We start from the raw sequence: 22868 nt of genomic DNA on the forward strand, positions 1-22868 counted from the left end.
ACACCATTAATTATCTTTTTGTGTTGTGTGTTTTGCTACTTCTTCGGGAGAAAAGTCAACCTGTTGCATCAAGCAGAATGTGCACTTTGAACAATGGTAGGTGGATCCCAACATAGGAATGGTAATTAAATGCCAACTCTGCCAGCAGTCCTGATCATTTACATGTTCATAATTTATTGCCCACTTCAAATTGCCCTGAACAGAGCAGTTTGCTTGGCATTTCAGAGATGCAGAAAGGTTAGACCAGGTGAGAATGGCATAAGTTGTTACCTGAAGGATATCGGTTAACCAGATTAATTTTATACAAAAACAGTAAATGCTGGAATCACACGAGAAGCTTCTGTGGAAAGAGGGACAGAGTTAACATTTCAGGTCAAGGATCCTTCACCTCAAACTTGAAGTGTTGACTCTGTTTCTCTTTCCACAGATGCTCCCTGACCTGCTGAAGGTTTCCAGTATTTTCTGCTTTTCTAACTGACAGCTCTGTTAGCCACTGGTTTTGCTGTTTTTTTGAGTTTCAGGTCTGAGACCATTCATAAGAACTGGGAAAAAGAGAAAACAAGTTGGTTACGGCAGCAGGGAAGGTAGGAAAGGGACAGGTAGAACAAAGGGAGTATTTCTGATAGTAGGAGATGAAATGACAATCCAGGAGGTCCATGATCACTATTATTGATATTCAATTTTTTTAAAAAAATGTCCAGATTTAATTATCTGAATTTGGGATTTGAACTTGCAGCTCTGCAATTTAAGTCTACACCTCTGGGTATTAGTTCAGTTACTTAACCACAATGCTATTTGCACCTAGAAGGAAGTGTTACCATTCTATTGTCCTGATAGATTCCTTGCTGCCACTGTCCTGCAGTCCACAGAAGAGATCCTCAAGTCTCTGGAGTTTGGCCAAAAATATTTAAGACAAATGAAAATCCTAACAACTTCACCAAGACAATTTCATGCATTCGTTAACCGCTATTCTTGAAAAATAAGGGCAGATGCTTCCTTCCAGGCACCAGGCACCATGCACCTTGCCTACACTGCACCACCTGGGTATGGAGTAGGAGCCCAATCTATCTGGGTTCTACTTTGAATTTCTCATGTTACAGCAAGATGCTATGCAACCTGTTTAATTTCTGCTTCCTTTGCTGATGATTGATTTTATTGTACAGCAGAAGTAAAATCTCAACTCAACCTTCAAGTTCCAGCTAAAAAGTCCATCTGGATTTTTAGTAGTTGTAGGAAGGAAATCTTTAAAAACGATGAACATGCATGTTTCATGATGATAAATGCCACCATCTTTGTAGATGAATGAGATAAAGTTTAACGAATACTTTGACCAAAATAATTATGTTAAAACTGAAAACCTATTCAACTCAGCAATTTGCAGGTTAGGTAACATTCTCAAATTAGTACAGTGCAGGATGTTAGAATTTAAGATCTGAATTACTTTACTGTTGGTAGAATATTATATATATTTGTGTGGTAATTAGGGGTTAACTTTAAGTTGAAGACACAATATGCTCAATGCTGTAGTGAAATAATTGAATAAGTAAAGATAACGATGCATTGTTTAGTAAAGAGTGCAGTAAAGCACAAAACCAGTTGAAATTGAAATTTTAAAAAATTATGGATGACCCTCAGACCCGAAGAAAGGTTATTGCACATTCCTTTCCCTGTCATAAGGCAATTCAAGAGAAAAAGAGCATTAAGACCCGTGAGTAAGTGATAGATATGTGAAACCCAAATACAGAATTTGTTGCTTAGAGACAGCAGATGCCACATTATAAACTGCTGACAGTGAGAGACTTCAAAAGAATGTTGTAAGCTTTTCAATAACTGTTTGCAACAAGGTTTCCTTACTGCATTTACAATGCAAATTGGAATGTGAGGTCAGAGGATGTTGAAGATGTTAAAACAAAGCAGTATCATTTAAAATATGTTTTGATTCAATATATATGTTAGCCATACTAAAATACAAAGATGAAAGATCCTAGATTGTTTTAACATACATGCAATATGGGATTCAATGCATAGACAATTTCATAAAGTTCTAGAAAATAACATGAAGATCAGTTACTCAGAGTAAATGAAAGGAAAAGATCATCAATAGGACAGCCAACCACCTCTCCAGTCCAATGGGGGTAACCTACATATCTGTTTCAGATCATATGATTGATTTACAATTAGTGTGTTGTAAATGTTTGTTGCTAAACAATATATGCCATAGAAACATTCTCACCAATATTTTACTATCAATTTTTTTTGAAAAATCCTAGTAATAAGACCACTTTTTAAAAACAATGTCATCCAACTTACTTGAGATAAATAAATCAAGTAACATTTTCCTAATAAATAAAATGTCAACTTGATTTTCAAGAATGTAATTAACATTTAGTCAATCCCGAATGTAGATCTGTCAAACTTCACTTAGTTAGAAAGCCCATTTGAAGGATTCTGGGTATGTTTTTTTTTGATCATCTCATAACTGAAAGTTTAACATGTGCAGACATCTATATTACAATTTCATACATAATCATTGACAAAATTTCCTGTGTGACCTGGCATTTTTAAAGAACTACCCCATAATTAAGAATGATGTCTGAAGTTATAGCTTGCTTACTTAGTTTTAAAAATGACTACTACAACATAGCTTGAAATCTTTAATTAGGAAATTGATTGCTTATATTAATCAGGTACTTCAATTCCCAAGCCTTTTTCACCAACTGAACACAGACACAAGTTTGGTCATCACATGGCTCATCTATTGCATGACATCATTGAATCTTCTTTTGAAGTGCCAAAACTAATTAAAGGTGTTTTACAATGCATAACTCCTCAATAATTTCCACATCTGTTGCTAAAAACTGAATTTTGTATCTGCTTACAGTAATTCTAATACCAACTCTCCCACTGGTTACTTTTATCATCTGCTTTTACATTGTCAAAGACCTGAGCTCATTCCCCACAAAAAATGCATAACTAATTGCAAACTGGCTGTAAAGTTTTCTATCCCTTTCAGTTGGTAATACACATTTTCTTTGGACCAAGAAACACTTGGACCACTGATATTAGTGAGTGCTGGGAGCTTGGTTTGCATTTGACTACATGAGATCCATTGATCCAGATATTGGCTTCACTTCAGTAGGCCAAAGGAACTTGTGTCCACTTAGATCTGCCACATGAACAGAAAGTCCATTCATTCAAATGGAGAAGTATGGATGCAAAGGAAAAAGCTGAATAAAAATTTATACTTCCTTGAAATAAAAACACAAAATGCTGGAAACATTCAGCTAGTCAGGCTGCATTGTGGAGAGAGAAACTGAGTTAAGATTTCAGGCCAAAGAACCTTCACTAAACCCAACAAAGGGTCTTTGACCTGGAACATTAAATTGGTGTCTCTTTCCACAGATGCTGCCTGACCTGAGTGTTTCCATTTTTTTTCTGATTTTATTTCATATTTCCAGCATTTCAATTAAATTTGATTCTCATCTTTTTGAATTGAGTTTGCTTTATTGTTTTTAATTATTGAGAAGTACTTATAAAAGGACATTGCTAAATTTTAAGAATATCTTTTTTAAACAAAAATGTCTCTTTTGTTTAGTTAATTTTAATTGGATCCATTTAGGGTGCACAGTGAAATAGTTAAGTAGAGCTGCTGCCTCACAGCACCAGAAAACTGGATTCCATCTGTCCTCAGGTGCTGTCTGTGTAGAGTTTGCACATTCTCCATGACAGTGTCAGTTTCTTCCCACATTGCAAAATGATGTGCAGATTAGCAGGTTAATTTCTCACTGCAAATTCCCCCTGGTGTGTAGGTGAGTGGTGGAATTTGGGGAATAGATAGAATGTAGGGAGAATGGAATTAATGTAAGATTAATAGAAGTGGGTGGTTGATAGTCAGCAATGGGCTCGGTAGGTTGAAGGCCTTGTTTCTGTGCTGTATCTCTCTATGACATTCAGAAGCAGAATTTTTTGACTGAAACTTGGTCAATCACTACTTGCTACTTTCACCATCTCCCAAGAGCATGAGTTTCCCTTACCACTTGTTCACTGGTTTTCACAGATCGGTTTTAAATCTACCACTCTTTGAAGCATACTGTTGGGTCACCATTCTAGACAAGATGATAAGTTTGTCATGAGCAATGTTATCCTGACACTTTTGAATTCTACAAACAGCAATCATATTACCATTCACCCTTCACATGTCCATTAAGAATTTATGTAATTGTTCCTTGATATGATTCTTCTCATTCTACCATTTATTCTGGTTTCCTTCTCAGTTAATGCAACATCATTTTTGAGCTTTTATTTATTTATTATTGGGTTACGGCTATCATTGGTAAGGCCAGCATTCATTGACCATCCTTAATTAACCTTGAGACAATGCCTTCTTGAATTACGACAGTCCTTCTGATGAAGATACTCCCACAATGCTGTTGGATTGGCAGTTCCAGGAATGAGACGCAGATGTAGGAATGGGAAAATATTTCCAGGTCAAGATTATGTGCAGCTTACAGGGGAACCTGCAGATGGTGGTGTTCCCATGCACCTGTCATCTTTGTCCGTCTTGGTGGTAGTGATCACAAATTAAGGAGATGCCATTGAAGTAGTCTGCTATGCACTTTGTAGGTAGTACAACCCATTGCTACACTACACCAGTAAGGGAGGGAATGAATGTTTGGGGTTCTTGTTAGGCAACCAAGTGTGGGTGTTGGGGTTACACTATTCAGGCAAATTAAATGTGCTCCATCACACATCTGGCTTGTGACTCGTAAATGGTGGAAAGGTTTTGAGATGTCAGGAGGTGAGTCAATCTCACAGCATTGACTATGTAATGGACTGGAGAACTATTCAATTGTATCATAGCCACTACATTAAACAGAATATGGAGAAAGCTGCATTTACCACCTGGCATTGATCAAAGGACTGAATTCAGACACACCAATGTCGTTACAATCTGCTGGAAGAACTCAATGGGCCGAGCAGTCTCTGTGGGACGAAAGGAATCCTCAACATTTTGGGTTGAAACCCTGTATCAGGACTCCAATGTCATTCCCATCTGCAGTGACTAAAACTGTATTCCAAGTGTCATTATTCCAATAATTATTGAAGTGCAGTAGAAGCATTAGTTCACCAGTGTAGCTGAATACTGTCCTCTTAATGCAATATCTAATTTGCACTGCTAATTTCATCCATGACTGGTTATAATAACTTCAGGGTCCCACATAATTTAATAACAGCTGTTTCAAGCAACTCAAAAATCTTTAATATTTTAAAGAATCACACCCACTGAAAACTACAGATTTGAAAAGATAAAGTCAAGAATTTGCCAAGAACATCCTGGAGAGTTAAATGCTGCTCATCATCATTAGTGGCCTGGAATTTGTTGGTAAATGCTGGCAGCACATTTGGGGAAAGTCTCAGCCTCACTGGCTGATCTCCACCAGCAACTTTTCAGCCACGGGCTTCCTGTGAAGTCCAATCATGGAGCAGAAGCTTGTTGAGATTCTCTAGCAGGCACACTGGGGAATCTGCTCTTGGATCCTGCTTTGAGTTATAACTGCCACAGGATCCGCAAGGTTGAATGAGGATTGTAGGGTAAAAAGTGGAAGAAAAAGCTAAGTTATATTTAATTATTCATGCGTTTTATTGTTTTTAATTATTTAAAAATGGATAATAATATGAGCAATAGTGACCATAGCAACGATTAGAGTAATGCTATTACAGCGCCAGCGACCCGGGTTCAATTTCCCACCGCTGTCCGTAAGGAGTTTGTACATTCTCCCTGTGCCTGCGTGGGTTTCCTCCGGGTGCTCCTGTTTCTTTCCACATTCCAAAGACATACAGGTTAGGAGTTGTGGGCATGCTATGTTGGTGCCGGAAGAGTGGCGACACTTGTGGGCTGCCTCCAGCACATTCTCAGTAATGCAAAAAGACACATTTCACTGTGTGTTTCAGTGTACATGTGGCTAACAAATAAATAAATATCTTAAAGAAATAGAAGCAGGAGTAGGCTAATTAGGCCCTTGAGCCAATTTGACCATTTCATAAAACCATAGCTGATGTGATCATTGGCCTCAACTCCACCTTCTGTCTGCTTCCCAAAATCCTCAACTTCCTACTTGCCAAAAATCTGAATATATTTAATGGATTAGTATCCACAATCATACTAAAATACCTGACCTTCTGAGAAAACAAAAATTATTCCTCACCCGCCTCTGAGACCATCCTACCAGGAAAAATCATGTCACAGCATCTAACATGTCAAACCCATCATCCTATCTCACCTAATCCCACCCTGATACCTCATAGGTTTCAATATTTTTTTCTCCATATTTCTAAACTCCAGAGAGCATAGACTCAACCTTTCTTCACAAGATAATTGCTTTCTCCCTGGAACCAATCTAGTAAATCTTCTCTGCACTGCAATCTGGTTTACGAATATCCTTCAGGGAAGAAAATATGCTATTTTTTTCTGGTCTGGCCTTTAGGCAGATGACTCTTGCCTGTCCTCTGAAATAGTTTTGTAAACACTCCAAAACTTTTCTCAATCTTTCACACAATAATGCTGTACCTCACCTCTAACTAGCTTCCCACTGCAGTGAAGCTAATCTACAGGGAAACTGTTCAATTTACATTGCCTCCATTCCAGAACGAACTTCAGTCTTGGAACTTGTTCTTGTGCCCATTCAAAGGCCAAACTCCAAGTCACCATTGACTAATTCACTGAGGCATGTAAGAGATTGGGCTTATATTAAACATCAAAAGTTTCCTACTCCAAACTGTCCTCACAGCATAACACAGTCCTACAACAATAAAAGAAAACAACAACACCCTAGAAAATGTATACTACTTCCAACATCTTGGCAGCCACCAGTCAGTGAAAACAGACACTGAAATTTACTTCCAATGGGTCAGAATGGTCTTTGGCAGTTTGAAGAAAAGAGTATTTGAAGATCAAGACCTCAAACACAGCATAAAGCTCATGGTCCTCTGGGAAGCAAAGATCTTTTCTGAGACTCGGACAACCCACACCTTAAAGCACTGGAGAGGTACCATGAATGCTGTTTCCTACAAAATCTATCAAATCCAATGGCAGGACAGATGAACCAATGCCCTCTCCCTGGCTTACACTAAGGTTAAAATTACACTCAGCTGGCTCTGATGAACAGAGTTTTCCCATGCCCAACACCAGACTCAGCACAAGCACTCTATTCAAAGCTGCATCATGGCCAGAGATTGGCAGGAAAGTAAAGGAAACATCTGAAGGATGTTCTCAAAGCCTCCTGGAAAAACATAACATCCTCACCAACTCATGAAAATCCCTGGCTCAGGACTACTCCAAATGGAGGTGGAGTATCTGCAATGGAACTGAGAACCTCAAGACTCTTCGGTGGGAAAATGTGGAAACCCAGCCCAAACAAAAGATAAGTGCACCACCTCTCATGCCATCCACCCACCTTCCCCTCACCTGTGATAGAGTGAGCAGTCCCACAATGTCATCAACCATCCCAGAATCCACAGAACTAGAGCAGAAATACAGCATCCTCCACTTCAAGGTTGGAGGGTGGAGGGAGAAAATGAGAGCGAGAAAGAGAGAGAGAAAGCAAAAGAGAGAGAGGAGAGAGAAAACACAATATTAAATTATATGAAAAAAAAAGCAGAATTGCAGTTGAGCAATCCTCCGGAAACCAAAAATTTCTTTAAGTAATTAAGTTATTCTTAAACAAAAAAAGAGACAGTAGTTTGGAAACAGAAGCTTTAGTTCCAGTTTTGTGGAAATGTCAATCTCAGTCAAAATGAAATGTTTCGTGATATTAAAGAAACATAATTGACATCTTATGATTTTTGGCATGAAAGAGTTCACATTTCACTCTCCTAGACCTCAGTTTAATGTTTCCAAACAATCCTACCCTAAAAAGAGGCAGATGCCAGCATTATCCCAAGAACAACTCCAAGTGGTGGTTTACTCAATTCACGTTGTAATAGAGGAAGAGCAGATAATCCCACAGAATGACCCAGTATGTTCAGAAAACACATTCCCATGACATTTGGAAATGAATGTGACAGGCATATGTGTAATTATAAAACTGGACTGATGGTTTTCCATTTGGTTTTGGGAACATTCAAGCAAAGTTTTATATTTTCTATATTCTAGAATACAAATAAAAATTCCGTGTGGTTTGGTGCTCAATGCAAGGCAAAAGCCTTAAGGCCTTAATACCGCCAAAGGCAACATTGGTGAAATCAATCATATGGTAAAAGGAAAAACAGATGCTTCTCAACCTGCACCTGACACTCACCGTCAGTCTTCCTGCTAATCCCACATCCCTGTGTTATGGTTCAATACTCACAGTGCTCTGGTATCTTCTAACACTTTACACATGGTCTAGATCCAAGTACCAACAACTCATTCAGGCACAAGTGATATTTCTTTCACTAACATTATCATGGACAACCACGAGTTTCTTTCTTCGGATTCAGGTTCATAAACGCTCATGTTCACATTGTCTAATGACATTTGAAGAAATTTTCACAAAACTCAGATGTTTTGTTTTCTCAAAATCAGTATTCAATATTATCAACTACAGACATACAAATATACAAATTAGGAGCAGGAGTAAGTCACTGAGCCCCTCGATTCTGCTTCACCATTCAAAAAGATCATTGCTAATTTGATTGCACCCTCAACACTGCATTCCTGTTTTCCCCAGTAGTTACTCACCAATCAGATTCTGCCTTAAAAATATTCAAAAACTCTGCTTGCACTGTCCTTTGAGGAGTAGAGTTCCAAAGACCTCACAATCCTCTGAGAGAAAACAACTGCTGAATAGAATCTAGAATCAAGAATTTCTGGAGACTGTATACTCTTCTCTTGCTCGGATAGATTGAAAGCCAATTTATTCACACACTGATAATCTTTGGTGGATTCCAAGTTGATTTATGAAAATCTGCCATACGCACATCATCTGATAAGAAAAGTCCTGTGCAAAATGAAGTAATTTAGCCAGTTGCATTACTCTGTCCTTTGTGAATTGTCCTGATTTGCCATTCGTTGTTAATATAATTAAGTCAGTCAATTTTGCTGCTGTAGCAGCTGGTTGTTACTCCACCTACATAAGGTGAAAATTTGCTGTTGATCAATAAAAGTAGAACTAAGAAAAGGCTATCAGAAGTTGGAAGGGGGGAGGATGCAAGTAAAAAACGTTAGAGAAAACCACAAGATCGGTGTTGCACGATGCTGGGAATAAAAATAAGGACAAAGACATTAAAGACATAGATAAGGGAAAAGGCACAGCGGCAGTTGACAAAAACAAGCGTAATTTGTTGAGGATTTTAACTAGTGTAGAAGCAGGAGTAGGCTATATCACTCTTCAAGCCTGTTTCACCAATGAGAGCATGGCTGATCCTGTGTATGACTGAACACTCTGCGGTAGAAAATTCCAACAGTTTATGACCTTCTATTTAAAGCCTAAAATGCACAAAGGAAATTAGGTTAAATCGAGCGCAAAGGGCCTGGGAGAAGATGATGACCACTACATATATTAGTAGCTTTTTAACTTTCTCTAATTGTTTGAGTATTTCATAGACACACTACAGCTCTGATAGAATATTAATTAGTGTTTCTCTTCATTTTTCTTCTGAAACATTCATTCACCATTCTTTTAAGTTATCTACTCTAACATATTAGATAAGATTGTAGCGACTCACCATCCGGTCAGGCGAACCGGCTCGGCAGTCGGGTCACGCGGCGTCGGAGCGACGAGGCCCAAGATGGCGGCGGGCCTCATCTTTCCCGAGCGACGGGGAGAACCTGCGCGTGGGAAAGACTTGATGACGTAGTACTTACGTCATTGCCAGTTGCATTGAGCGGGAACATTCTCCCTTAAAAGGCCCGCGCAAGGCGGGAAAATAAACCAGTTCTTGTTTGACAATCCTCCGACTAGCGTCTTGTTTTATTTCGCGGTAGCAACCATTACAAGATATATATTTATTAGTCATGTGTAGATCAAAACACACAGTGAAATGCATCTTTTTGCATTACTGAGGATGTGCTGGGGGCAGCCCGCAAGTATCGCCACTCTTCCGGCGCCAACATAGCATGTCCACAGTTCCTAACCTGTATGTCTTTGGAATGTGGGAAGAAATCGGAGCACCCGGAGGAAACCCACACAGACACACAGGGAAAACGTACAAACTCCTTACAGACAAGACTCCTTACAGACTTCTTTGTTTCTTTGCTACCTGCTTTTTTAATATTTCCCTGTCAAGTATGTCCATCATCCAATTTTTCTGTGTTTATGAGTTTAGCTGAATCCTTTCATAATCTCAGAATATTGGCATCAATTAATTTCAAAACTGATTCCACAAAGTTCCAAAACTGCATGAAGCTCCATGCCACAAAAAGGTATGCCAAGAAGTAGAGTCAATATAGATCTCATCAATCAGTTCCATGACAGAAAATTTTCATTTGACAACATGACTCAAAAGTTCACAAATAGAGTTGGGAGGTTAAATGAACAATTTGGAATGTTGTTTGAAAGACATTTTACATTTTGTCACAGTGCCAAAATAATGCATATTTTCTGTCTTTCTCCATTGCAACAGTACATTTTACAGAAATATTTTATAATTGTAATATGTGTAATATGGGCAGTTTTCAATCTACCCTGACCTCAAAAAGTCTTCAATGTGTAATTTCTCTTCCATTCACAGCAGTAAGCAACAGTAAAATCAGAAATTATCTCATAATGAATGCAATGGAGCTAAACAAAAAGATATTTTCCATATTTTCATTTAACTCAACAATGGGATAGAAATTTGTTTTCTGTCATACATGTGGAACATGCTACATGCACATTGAACTCTGTCTTCAATGGTACCAAATTTCAGAAGCCGAGTTCAAAATACATAGATTGCTATACTGTGCAGTTACTACATGTAATGTTTTACCCTGCTCTTAGTTTTAGCCATCATTTCTTTTGAAGTGGAACTGCTAATCATTTCTGATTGATAAAATACATTTACTCATGACAAGATGAAGTTGCCTCCATGTTGTCATTAAGATATAACAAATGCTGCTGCAGTACTTTTAAACACCTGGGAAATTATATAACACATGAAAACTGAGTGGGTGGTGGAGACAGGTAACCTTACAGCATTTAGGAAGCATCTAGATGATCACTTCAAATGCCAAAGCATAATAGGCCAGATACTTGATAGTCGGCATAAAATTAGTGGGCTAGACGACCTGTTTCTGTGCTGTATGACTCTATAAGATTGCTGTGATAAGGAAGATTTGGCGATAACAAGTTTCCTTTAAGTACAAAACAGAGAACTAATACAAATGCTGTCATCTCCACTGATGTGCCTAATCATTGTATTCCCATTTTATTTCTAATAGGGCTGCAAGCGCAATGTTGTGTTTTATTCTTAAGAATGGAAAACTAGGTGCAATATAATTTTCTGGTCACAAAGACCAGTGGCATATGGATCGTGAACCATTACAATATTGATGCATTCTGAAATATTTTTAAATTAAATTTGCAGAGAGACTCTCTGAGCCTGTATAATTAGTTTCCCTGAGGGTGTGGTTTCTATTATTCACAAATGAACAAACAATGAAGTCTAACTATATTTGATCCAGCCTACTGACTGAGACATTTCTACCCCATCTAAATGCTCTCACTGTTCAATAACGGTTATCAGAAGATACCTTAAAAAAAGCACAAATTAATTCTATTCCAGTTCTCCACAGCTAAAAAATAACTGCCAAAGTTTTTCCTAGTTCATTACCCTCTCATGGATAGAAATGCCAAAGTTGGACTTAACTGTGAGCTGTGCAAAAAGATGAGGATAAGGATATTAATGTTGCAAAAATATAAGAACTAGCTAAAATAATAACCCAAATATGCTTGTAATACAGGTCTTAAAAATGCACAGTTAGGTAATAAAGCAGATTGCTTGACATCACTTTGTTATTTGTTTCCTTAAAGTGTAATGTGTGGTGGACAAAGCAGGATTCACGTTGCCCGTTGGGGCTACGCTCTGCTGACTGACAGCAAGAGCTCTGTCCTTTTTAGTTACATTGCATACACTTCTTTCTCGTTACAAAAGAGCAACGTGGCAGATTCTATTTTGCAACATATAAATATTTGTACTCTCAGTGAACAGTATGGGTTGGAAGTTGCATTACTCTCTGTTAAAGCATCAAAACAGTATTGTAAGTCATCCTAATGCTGCCCGTCCAAGTTGCAAAAAGATCAAAATCTTTAATTGAGAAGTTTGCAGAACAGTATTGTTGGGTTTCCCTGTGTAACATTCTGCTGCACAAGTGACACTATCAGTGATAGCAGGGTGTTCCAAGTAGGTGGGTTGCAAGTTCAGACATAAAGCAAACAACAATCTTCCGCTACCAAGGAGTATTGCTGAATAAATGGATGCTGTAATGATGGGAGAGGAATGGGAGAGTGCTCCCAGGGAGTGAGAGAAAATTGAATGGGCTTGTCAAGAATAGTGACCAAAGGAGACATAATCTTTGTGCAAAGGGGCCACAGGGATTCTCAATGGCCATAGCCAGGAGATTGACAGGCAGGTTGCAAGGAAATGACAGGATGCATTTTGGGGAAACCTGAAAAGGAGCTCCTGAGGGCTGAAAAACTAGGTAGAAGAAATCTTCTCTCCCTAAATGTGGAATTTGGGTGGTCTCCCTGGCACAGCAACGAGCTGTGAAAGAGCAATGGCAGCAGACTGAAATGACCTTGAGGCTGGCAAATTGAGGAAGATTGTGACACTGACTTCCAAAAACAAAGCATTCCAGAAACAAGGGCGAGGCTGTTCTTGAGGTCAGAGATTTCAGCAAAGACTAACAATGCAGTTTGAGTGTTCCATTCACTAAACTATATTATTTAAGAGGAAAAGGGTTTAGTAAGACATAGTTGTTAAGTGAGTCAAAAAGAAATGTCCCCATCAGTGAGTTTGAAAATTCCATTGCAAACCCTGCATGTTGCACCACCACTGGCATCACTTGGGAGATTTTTGCATTGTAAATAGGATGGAAGGGTGAAAGAAGATCCCACTGAAAAGTCAGGAATTGACTTTCCTGGTACAAGAACACGAGAAAATAAGAACAGGAGTAGGACATCTTGTGCCCTGCCATTCAGTATTATCATGGCTGATCCGAGCTGATCTCTACAGCTCTCTGGGGGCAGATAATTCCACCAAGACATTCAGAAAAGTGTGCATAATTGCTCCACTCTGTGTTCAATCAATTGTCAGTGGAACAATTCTGCCTTATTTTGAAACAAAAACAGAAAATGCAGGAAAATCTCAGCTGGTCAGGCAACAGCTATGGAAAAAGAAAAATCAATGTTTCGCATCTGCGACCCTTCATCAGAACATGGATGATTTTTATTTATTGTTTTCTTTCAATTCTAAGACTTTCCAGGCCTTTTTATTCTAAAGACTTTTGACATTGGCCTACAATTATTCACTGCCAGGGTCAACAGGCTTTCAGAGAAATAAAAGACCTTTAAGTAAAACCACAGACAAGTAGCAAATGGCCAAATACTTTTGGTGGGTTTTGCATGTTTACTTTTTTCTTATGACCACTGTTACATATTAAACATATGTTTAGCATTTATAAAAAAGAAAGCTAAAATTGAACTGGAAAGCAGAAGAGGATTGAGGTGTTACAAACTAAGCAAGCATTTAACCCATGGGGTTAACATAATCGGTGTTTGTTTATATATGTTTGATATTTTCACAATTTTCACATGAAGATATTTCCTCACCTCTGTTCCTCTCTCACAATTCAGTTACAGTTTGATTCATTGACAATACAACAAAACATTCAAATAAGAAATGCGGGTGCTCCGGTTTCCTCCCACATTCCAAAAAAAAGACATATGGGTTCGGAAGTTGTGGGCATGCTATGTTGGCACTGGAAGCATGGTGACACTTGCAGGCTGCCCCCAGCACATTCTCAGACTGTGTTGGTTGTTAATGCAAAAAGGCACATTTCACCATGTGTTTCGATGTACATGTGACTAATAAATAAATATAAGTATAAAAATGCTCTAACAAACCTGTAGGTCAATGCCAAAATTAATCATATGCTGAAGCATTAAATTGAACACAATCTGTCAGTCATCATCAACAAAACTATTCGTGTTTTATTTAAATAAAATCTTCAAAAATAAACAACACTGAGATTGAACAAAAATCAGATCAAATTTAATCGTTTGGCAGCTGAAGCATTTAATCTGTTTTAAAATTAGCAATTTCTAATAGTTACTTACATTTATTTTACCTAAACATCTAATAACTAGGGAAACCAAGATAACTTCTGAACAGTAACCATTTACGATTCTTCTTAAATATGGTACCTCGATAATATGTTTAAATCAAGTTTAGTTTAATGTTAAGTTTAAATTTGAATTTCTGTTTTATTTTTAAATAAATGTGGAAACATTTGAAGGAAAAAATGAAATCCAGCAATTCCAAAGGGAAATTTAGATATATATTCTGCAAATGAGAATTATTTTAAATCATACAACATAACTGCCATATATTATTTCTACATTAATAAATACTTACTGTCTGGAAACTGACTTCTTCCCAATCTAAACTTAGTAGGTCATTTACCCTAAATGTTAATTCTGTTCCTCTTCCAAACATGCTGCCTGATCTGCTGAGAATTTCTTTCATTTTCTGCTTTGGTTTCAGCTTTCCAGCATCAGAAGTATTTTGCTTTTAAACTTGAAATTAATAAACCTCCTACAACCCTTTTGTTTGCTTGATATATGGGCAGAATCTGTTAAAAACTTCAGCCATTAAATAACTGTCACAATTGTCTTTTGATGATTGGCCATAAAATAAATGAAGCTACATAGTATGTAAAGTCCTTTTCCTTCTTAATCAGTCCTAGGACTTGAGAATGACTATCTTCTACTCCAGTTCTGATATTAAATGGAAGATGCTTGTGTAGGATTTCTTTTTAATGGGGAATGAGCATTGCATTCTGGTGTCCACACAAAATTGACAGAGCAATATCTTGAACTAATGACAAGCTAGTCCAAGACAACTGAAAGAAGGGTCCTGAAGAAGGACCTGACCCAAAACGTTGACCGCCTGCTTTTCTCCACGGAAGCTGTCTGGCCTGCTGAGTTCCTCCAGCATCATAGTATTTTTCAACTGAAAACCTGACCTTGCTGTGTGGACTTACACATAAATAGATACAGTACCTATCCATACTGTGTCTACAGTCACACTAAGTTCTTACCCATACTTTCTTTCTTGGCTTCCTCCCACAGGCCCCCCATCCACACTTCTTCTCCATCAATATCCCACCCCAAAACCCTCCCTCTCTGTCCTTCCTCCTCCAATGTTTACCAGCCCCTTCCCCTTACACATTCTACTCACAGCACAGTAACCCAACCAATGTCCATAAATGAAGGTTATTGATTATGTTAGTATATAAAGCAAGCACGTGGTTTACCCCATCAGTTGCAATGATTCAACATTTGAAAAAACTACTGTGGCCTCACTCCTTTTCAAGGAAGATCATTTAGAAGCTTAAGTTGGCAATACATTGAAACTTAATAGCTTTTAACCGAATTCTGACATGCAATCTGCTACCATACAATAGGTTACCCCTGAATGACAATCATTTTTACTTCAGTCATTGCAAAAATGTAGCCACTGCACACAAATACAATTTACCATCCGATAGCACAGACTTGAATGGGAATATTGTGCTTCTGAAAGGTTTGCACTGTAAGGTGCCATGTGATCCTCCCCCATTCTGCTGTATACACCATGCCACAATAGGGCAAATGAGCAGGAACTTGGTCACAGATGTGGCTTTAAACAAATGTCTTCAGGAAACAATAAGGGTTATAGAGACAGAGATGTGTAGGAGGGAATTCCAGAGCTGACTGCCTTGAGAGGTGACTAAACTTGGAAATGATCAAGAGAGTAAAATTCGAGAAATGCAGAGTGCAGGATTGAAGGAGGTTACTGAGACCGGGAGGAGTAAAGTCGCAAAGGGATTTGAAAACAGCAGGTTGAAAACTTCAAAATCAAACCTGTGATGAAGTATGGTGCAGTAGATGAATAATGCAAACAACAAACTCTAATGAATAACCGTTCAGAATACATTTTCAATTGGATTCTCTTGATCTATGAATCTCCATTGATTAAAATGGTAAATTTCCAGTCAGAGGACTGGACCAGAAGTATTAACTGCTTCCTTTCCAAACATACTACCTGACCTGCTAAGTGTTTACAGCATTTTCTGTTTTCAAAAAAGCAAGACACTAATAATTTTGTAAGCTATCAAATTTGGGATAGCACATTGGTGTAGCCAGTACAGCTGCTGACTCACAGCTCCAGTGACCGGGGTTCAATCCTGACCACCCATGCTGTCAGTTCAGAGTTCGCACATTCTCTCTGTGACACATGGGATTCCCCTGTGTGCTCCAACTTCCTCCCATATCCTAAAGATGTGCAGTTTGTTAAGTTAACTGGCCACTGTAAATTTTCCCTGGTATGTGGGTAAGTGATAGCATCTGGGGAGGGGGTGGGTGGGCTGGAAATAACTGATGAGAACTCAGGGTAAATAGGTTACAAGGAAAATCAGTGGGAGAATGGCATTGTTCTATGAGTCGGCATAGACTTGATAGCCCAAAATAACCTTCTTCTTTGTTATAAGGAAATATGGAAAATATGGAGCATCTCAGGAAGAATGCTGTTGGCTTATTCACTTTATCATAATAAATCAAAACACTAAGTAGCAAAGAGACATTCATGAAATTAATAATATTTTAGTGTGTTGTAAGATTCCCAGAAATTCTGGCAAATTTGATGACTTCTGGAATGACTATATTCATGTAGGAGAAGACACGTTTGGGAAATGCAGCAGGAATATAAAATAGATAAATATGCAGTTACCCAATAAATATGACAGGACTTTGGAAAGTAACAGCTGTATAGATCCAGAACCAGAAGTGTTAGAATGTGGACTATATTTGGTTCAATGAAAGCAAATTTGCCTTTTATATTTCATACTGTAAATGTGTTTTATACTTTGTATTAATATATTTAGTACTATACACGCTATCTCACCTGATGTGATCTGACCTAATGCTTTAATAATAATAACATCTTTTGAACTATTTTACTGAATATAAAGTAGTCAGATGAAAATTTGGAAATTTATCTTTCTTTGTGAATGATTAAAATGGCTGGTATGTGAAAATCAAAATATTTCTGTCTTACACCCAAAAGTAATCTCAAGACGCTTCACATACGTTGATTAGAAGTTTGATAATTGCTGTTGTGGAAGCAAGCGCATCTATTATTGTTTCCAGAAAGAACCCACAGCAGCATAAACTCCACTGATCTGTTTTTCTGTTGATGCTGGTTGGGAAGGAAATGTTGGTCAGGCACAACATGAAGCAACATATTTTAAATTGAGCAATTACTAACTTTTTACAGTATATGTACAGCAGAAATCACTTTATGAATCTTCTTGGTTATAGGGTATTCAAGATGACAACCAATATGGTGTAGCAAGTGTGCTAAGACATTTGCATAATGCTGCCGTTTGACGATTTACCAAATTTCTCATCAGCTCTGCTTAGTGGGAAAATGGTAATTCCTTACAACGTAGTAGTGTTTGAATGCATAACATTTATATAACATTAGGCACAGTAATAAGAGCTGCTGCCTCACAGTTCCAGTGACCCAGATTCAATCCTGAGCCATGATGCTGTGTGGAATTTCAACATTCTCCTTCTGACTGCATCAGTTTTCCCCAGATGCTCCAGTTTCCTTCCACATCCTGAAAGGGTGGGGGGGGGGGGGGGGGTTGGTGTAGGGGAAGACTTAATCAGCATATGTGAGGAATGAGTTACAGAGAAAAAAGTGGAGGAATGAGATGAGGGGATTGCTCCGAGTACCTACTTAGACTCAATGGACCAAAAAGCCCCCTTCCCTCTTGTAAGTGAAAATGTACTGCACAGAATCCTGCTCTCTCACCCAGGAAATGTATAATGTGTCGTAAGTTTTCAAAAGAGTTAAGAACAAAGTAGCAATGGCAACAAGTTACAGTCACAGAAAGGAATGTCATCCAACATGACAAGATGGGAAGTATAAAAATTGCACGGAAACAATGAACTTTATCAGGGGTAAGGAAATATAATAAAACAACTTTTAAGTAAAATTATATGTCCGTTAGAACAGTTCCTTACTGTGCATGTTATCTACACTCATCATCAGAAAACCAATGGAAGGTGTCACAATCCAGCAGTATCACAAGACATGAACAGTCAATACAACATCAAGCAGATGTTGGTGAATATATTCAGTCTGCACTTCTGTCAAGAGCTAATTCACTAGCCTAAGTTAGCGCTTTCTATAGTTTGCTTTACTTTTAGCAGCTGCAATTCCTATTAAACAATGATACAAATAATTCTAACTATGCTACACGTTCACTGCAGATTCACTTTTGGTATTTGGTTTTGGGCAATCAAAAGTCTAATTTGGTATGTCCTTATCATACCTACCAATTAAGTAACACAGAGAACAAAGTTGTGTTGAGGAGACCCGAAGATGAAAAGAAAACTTCATGCACTGGGATTCTAGCAATGAAAAAAGTGAGTCCTAACAAAAACTTCCAAATTCAAAGTGGAATTCACAAGAAGAAAATGTAATATTCTGTAATAAATAATCAGCTAGGTGAAGGAAATGGCCACAAGTGCAGCACACACAGAATAAAAGGCATAATTTTACCAATTTTCTGAAGTCCCAAAAATTGCCACACAAATCAAGACCAGGATGTAGGCTGCCCACGATTTACCCATCTTAAGTGGTCAGAAAACCATTTTTTGAACTCCATCCTATTAGGTAGTGAACCTGTGGGCCAAACTGTAGTCCCTGCATTTATTAATCCTGAAAACTGGCAAATTATTTTTTATTAAAATTAGGGTTAAAAATTAAAATTGAGTTACATCATCCATTTCCCCACCCATGAAGTACAATAGTTCAGGCCACAGAATTCCCCAATAGGACTCTCCCTATAATTGCCGCATTTTCCATTTTAACCCATGCACTGCTTCTGCCTTTGCTTTCCCATCCCCGTGGAAACTTCCATAAGCCATTACAAAGCTGCTTATTTTTCTCCTTTCACAATGAGACATTCTGGAAAGTATTTCCATCCATTGGCACTAATAATAGCACTTTGCATTTTACCACAGTGGCTGAACAATCCATCCTTCAATCCCTTATCCCTTCTGATGTACATTTTCCCCCTTCTTCATGTACACTCCTTGTCTCCCTTGTTCTCCTTTTTCTTTCTTTCCCATTCACCCATTTATTTATCCTTCCCTCTCATATCATTCCTCAATAGTCCCCACCACCACCCAAACCTCTGGCCCCTTTCTTCATCCCTGTCTTCATTCTTACTCCCCTATGCTCATTTCTCTCCATATTCCCTGTTCCTCCAATCTGCCTCCTCCTCATTATCTTCTGACAGTTCCCTGATTTCTCAGTTGGTCATGTTATCATCCACCCATCCTGCTCAATATAAAGAAACTCAGATTGGAAGGGTTCCTCCATGGAAGGTGACAAAAGTTCGATCAAATTTATAATATGTATTTCTGTGACTTTACTCTGTGGGTGTGCCTTTAAACTGGTTGCAATGTGTTGCTCACCTCTTCAACAGATTATCCTTTCCACTGGTTTAAAAAGCTAAAAGTGAAAATTATGCTATTGTATTTAATGAACGTACAGAGTGATAAAACAAAGAAGAAATTTATTCTTGGTTGCTAACCCTACACACACACACAAACACACACACACAAAGTGAAAACAGCTCTACATTGCATTCTACTTCATCAATGCTTCAATGCCATTGACATCACAAGGTCCACAGTTCAGTTGAGTACAATGCATAACCACTTTGTATTACCTGTTAAGCATTGGAACTGAGGAAGAAATTCGAGACATGCAAGTCTGAGCCATATACTGTCTGCCTGAATAGCTTGATCATTGTTTCCTGTGTTGTGTTTAAATGAATTAATTATTTACCTCATATGCCAGTGACTAATATTCATGCCATGAATCAGGACTTGATTAAAGTATCAATATCTCTGAATTCATAATTGAATGCCACTGTGGAGTGATCACCATCCCAAAATTAGCAGTGATTCAAGAAAGTAAGCCACCAATTCACAGTGACCGGGGATGTAAAGGAGTGGTGAATCTTACCTATATTGCTCATATTCCAAGAAGAAATTTAGAATTACATACTTTGCTAAGAAGATTTCCAGTTAATATAAGTTTGTAAGAATATTAGTAAAGCAATAGAAAATAAAGAATATGATTTTGTAAGTCTTGAAGCTAGATCTCTGTATCTAATATGCTGTTGCTGGACAGAATGTGAGTTATTGATGCTTTCTTTCCTGGCTACACTTTTCATTATAAGTCATGTTTATAATTCTGATCACCACTTGTCTTCCCTTCCAATTTGTCTGGTACCTACATGTTCTCCACATATCCCATTCAAGAATTTCCTTTAAAATCCTTATTTTTGTTACATTCCTGCACCTGCTAAACCTTTCTTCATCTTTTTCCAAGATATCTTCCTTCAGCTTCTGCACAAGCATTATCTCACATTGCTTTTCCCATCCTTTGATCCACACACATCTCCTCTCCATCTTGGGATATTTTTCACTAATCCACTTTAGGTTATTTATAATACATTTCAAAACTTGCAATCTCTGAACTAATGATCTGCTTAACCACCCCTCCCCTGTCCTCAGCAAATATTTACTGTCTCGGTCTCTGATTACTCCCCCGTCTTTTATCTCTAAAGAAGTCCAGGGTGTGTAAGTTTGAGCGTATTTGGCTTCACTGTTCACTACCTGTTCTAATGAAGTGGACTTCTTGGTTAATGAAACCATTTGCAATGGAGGTAGAAGCTATAGAGTACAAAACTTGCTCCTATCAGTCCACATTCCAGTTTTAACATCCAGATTGCCAACCCAAGAGTTAGACACACCTAATGGGATCCCACCCCATCCAACTCATTAATATACATGTTGAAGATGCCATTAAAAGCCTTCCTCCATATACTCCTAATTTCTATTCACTGTATTATCTAAGGAATAGTGTGAGGATAAAAAGCGCGACCTTCACCAAGCACTTCTGCTTAATCCACATAATGCTCTAGGAACAACCTGGTGAGCAAGAATTCTTTCCTTCATTAACAATCAGCTATTTAAATCCTTTCCTGTACCCATTCCATCCTTAATGCCTACTCTTACTTCCTACAGCCAATCAAGTGAAACACCATCTTGAGCTTCTCTTTTACTCCACCTCTGAGAGCTTGTATCTCTATTTAGTTCCTTTCCTATCTCTAAGGTTGTTTAGTTCAAGGAACAAAACACTTGCTCTCTTCATTTCATTTCAACTCAGCCTTCCCAACTAATTTTCCTTCCTGACAACATTCTCAGGTACAGTCATCCTCATTATGCAAATTCAAAACTACCAGTCCCAACCTGCTTCACAAAGTTCACTATCAGTACCTTTGTACCTGGAGTCTATTGGTCCATTTTCCAAGTCCTGAGTGCATTGATGCCTCTCAAACCTGTGTTTATCTCTCCAACACCTCCAAATCATAATCTTAACAGTTACTTTTCCATAGAAAAGGCACTAATGAAAGACACAGAGGACAGCATGAGCTTGTGCACTTTCTTCTCATCTTAACTGCACCCCGCAACCTTTCAGCCACATCATTCTTCTCCATTGTTCATCACCCTGGAACTCTCCTCACTTGGTTTGACTGTTAGGTATACAATTGCAGCCAGGTCACTTCCAGCACTGGCCTTCCTTACTGCTTCCACACAAATGCATCCAAGCCCCATTCTTTTCCAGATCTCCTTGGTTGTCATTAGTCAGTTCCAAAGATGTAAATGCTGAAAACACTGAACTCAAACTCTTCAACAATTATTTCAATTTCTCTCCTGCCTCCACTGCATCAGACTTCTTGTCAATATCCTGTCTTGAATGTCACAATTTCCTCCAGTTAAACGCTTTAAACCAAAGCCATGGTCTTTGGCCCCAGTATAAGCTCTACCCTTGCTGATTCCAGATTTAGTTAGCAATCTGACAGTAAAGGAAAACCTGAGATATACCAGCTATATCATTACTGAATTTTAAATTAGGTTTGAGAAGGGAAGAGCAGTCACAGACTAAAATGTTAAACTTAAGTTAGGCAAAGTTCAAAATGCAAGAAAATAACTCTGGAGTAAACTGAGCTAATTATTAACATAAGAACAATGGGAAGTGTTCATAGAAGTTCTTGGTAAATTACAAAACATATATCCCTTAAAAGCAAAAAGACACATGCTGTAAAACAATAACAATCAAAATATGAAGTGAGAGTAACAAGTGATGAGAAAAGGCAGGCACAAATCTAATGAAAGGTGGAAACCAAAAAGATTGAGTTATAAAATATGATATAAGGTTGCAAAGCAAGAATAAGTGGTCCTAAGTATATATGCACATGGACTTTAGGATGTAGTTCTAAAGAGTGAGTTACTCATATCTAGACATATGTGAACCAACATAAGAGAATCAGTAGGTCATGTATAAGTACATCCATTTCAAGGTACATAAAAGTACATCCATTCCAAGGAAGACAAATCAGAAAATTTTGATCAAGACACGCTGTGATATTAAAAAATATGGAGGAGTTTAGTCATTGCTAAGTGAGTAGTATTCATCATTTGCCCAAGTCAAAAGATTGCAGGCTCAAATGCCACTCCTGAGACTTGAGCACAAAAATCTTGGCTGCCATCGCATAGCAA

At 38.1% G+C, this 22868-nt stretch overlaps 1 protein-coding gene across 1 annotated transcript in view; it reads right to left on the bottom strand.

Moving 5' to 3' along the window:
* Positions 1-22868, bottom strand: part of nt5dc1 (5'-nucleotidase domain containing 1) — a 423262-nt gene that overhangs the window by 211661 nt on the left and 188733 nt on the right. The gene's annotated exons all lie outside the window — the stretch shown is intronic.

Source organism: Pristis pectinata, chromosome 10 (genome assembly GCF_009764475.1).
Source record: "Pristis pectinata isolate sPriPec2 chromosome 10, sPriPec2.1.pri, whole genome shotgun sequence".
NCBI classification, from domain to species: Eukaryota; Metazoa; Chordata; class Chondrichthyes; order Rhinopristiformes; family Pristidae; genus Pristis; species Pristis pectinata.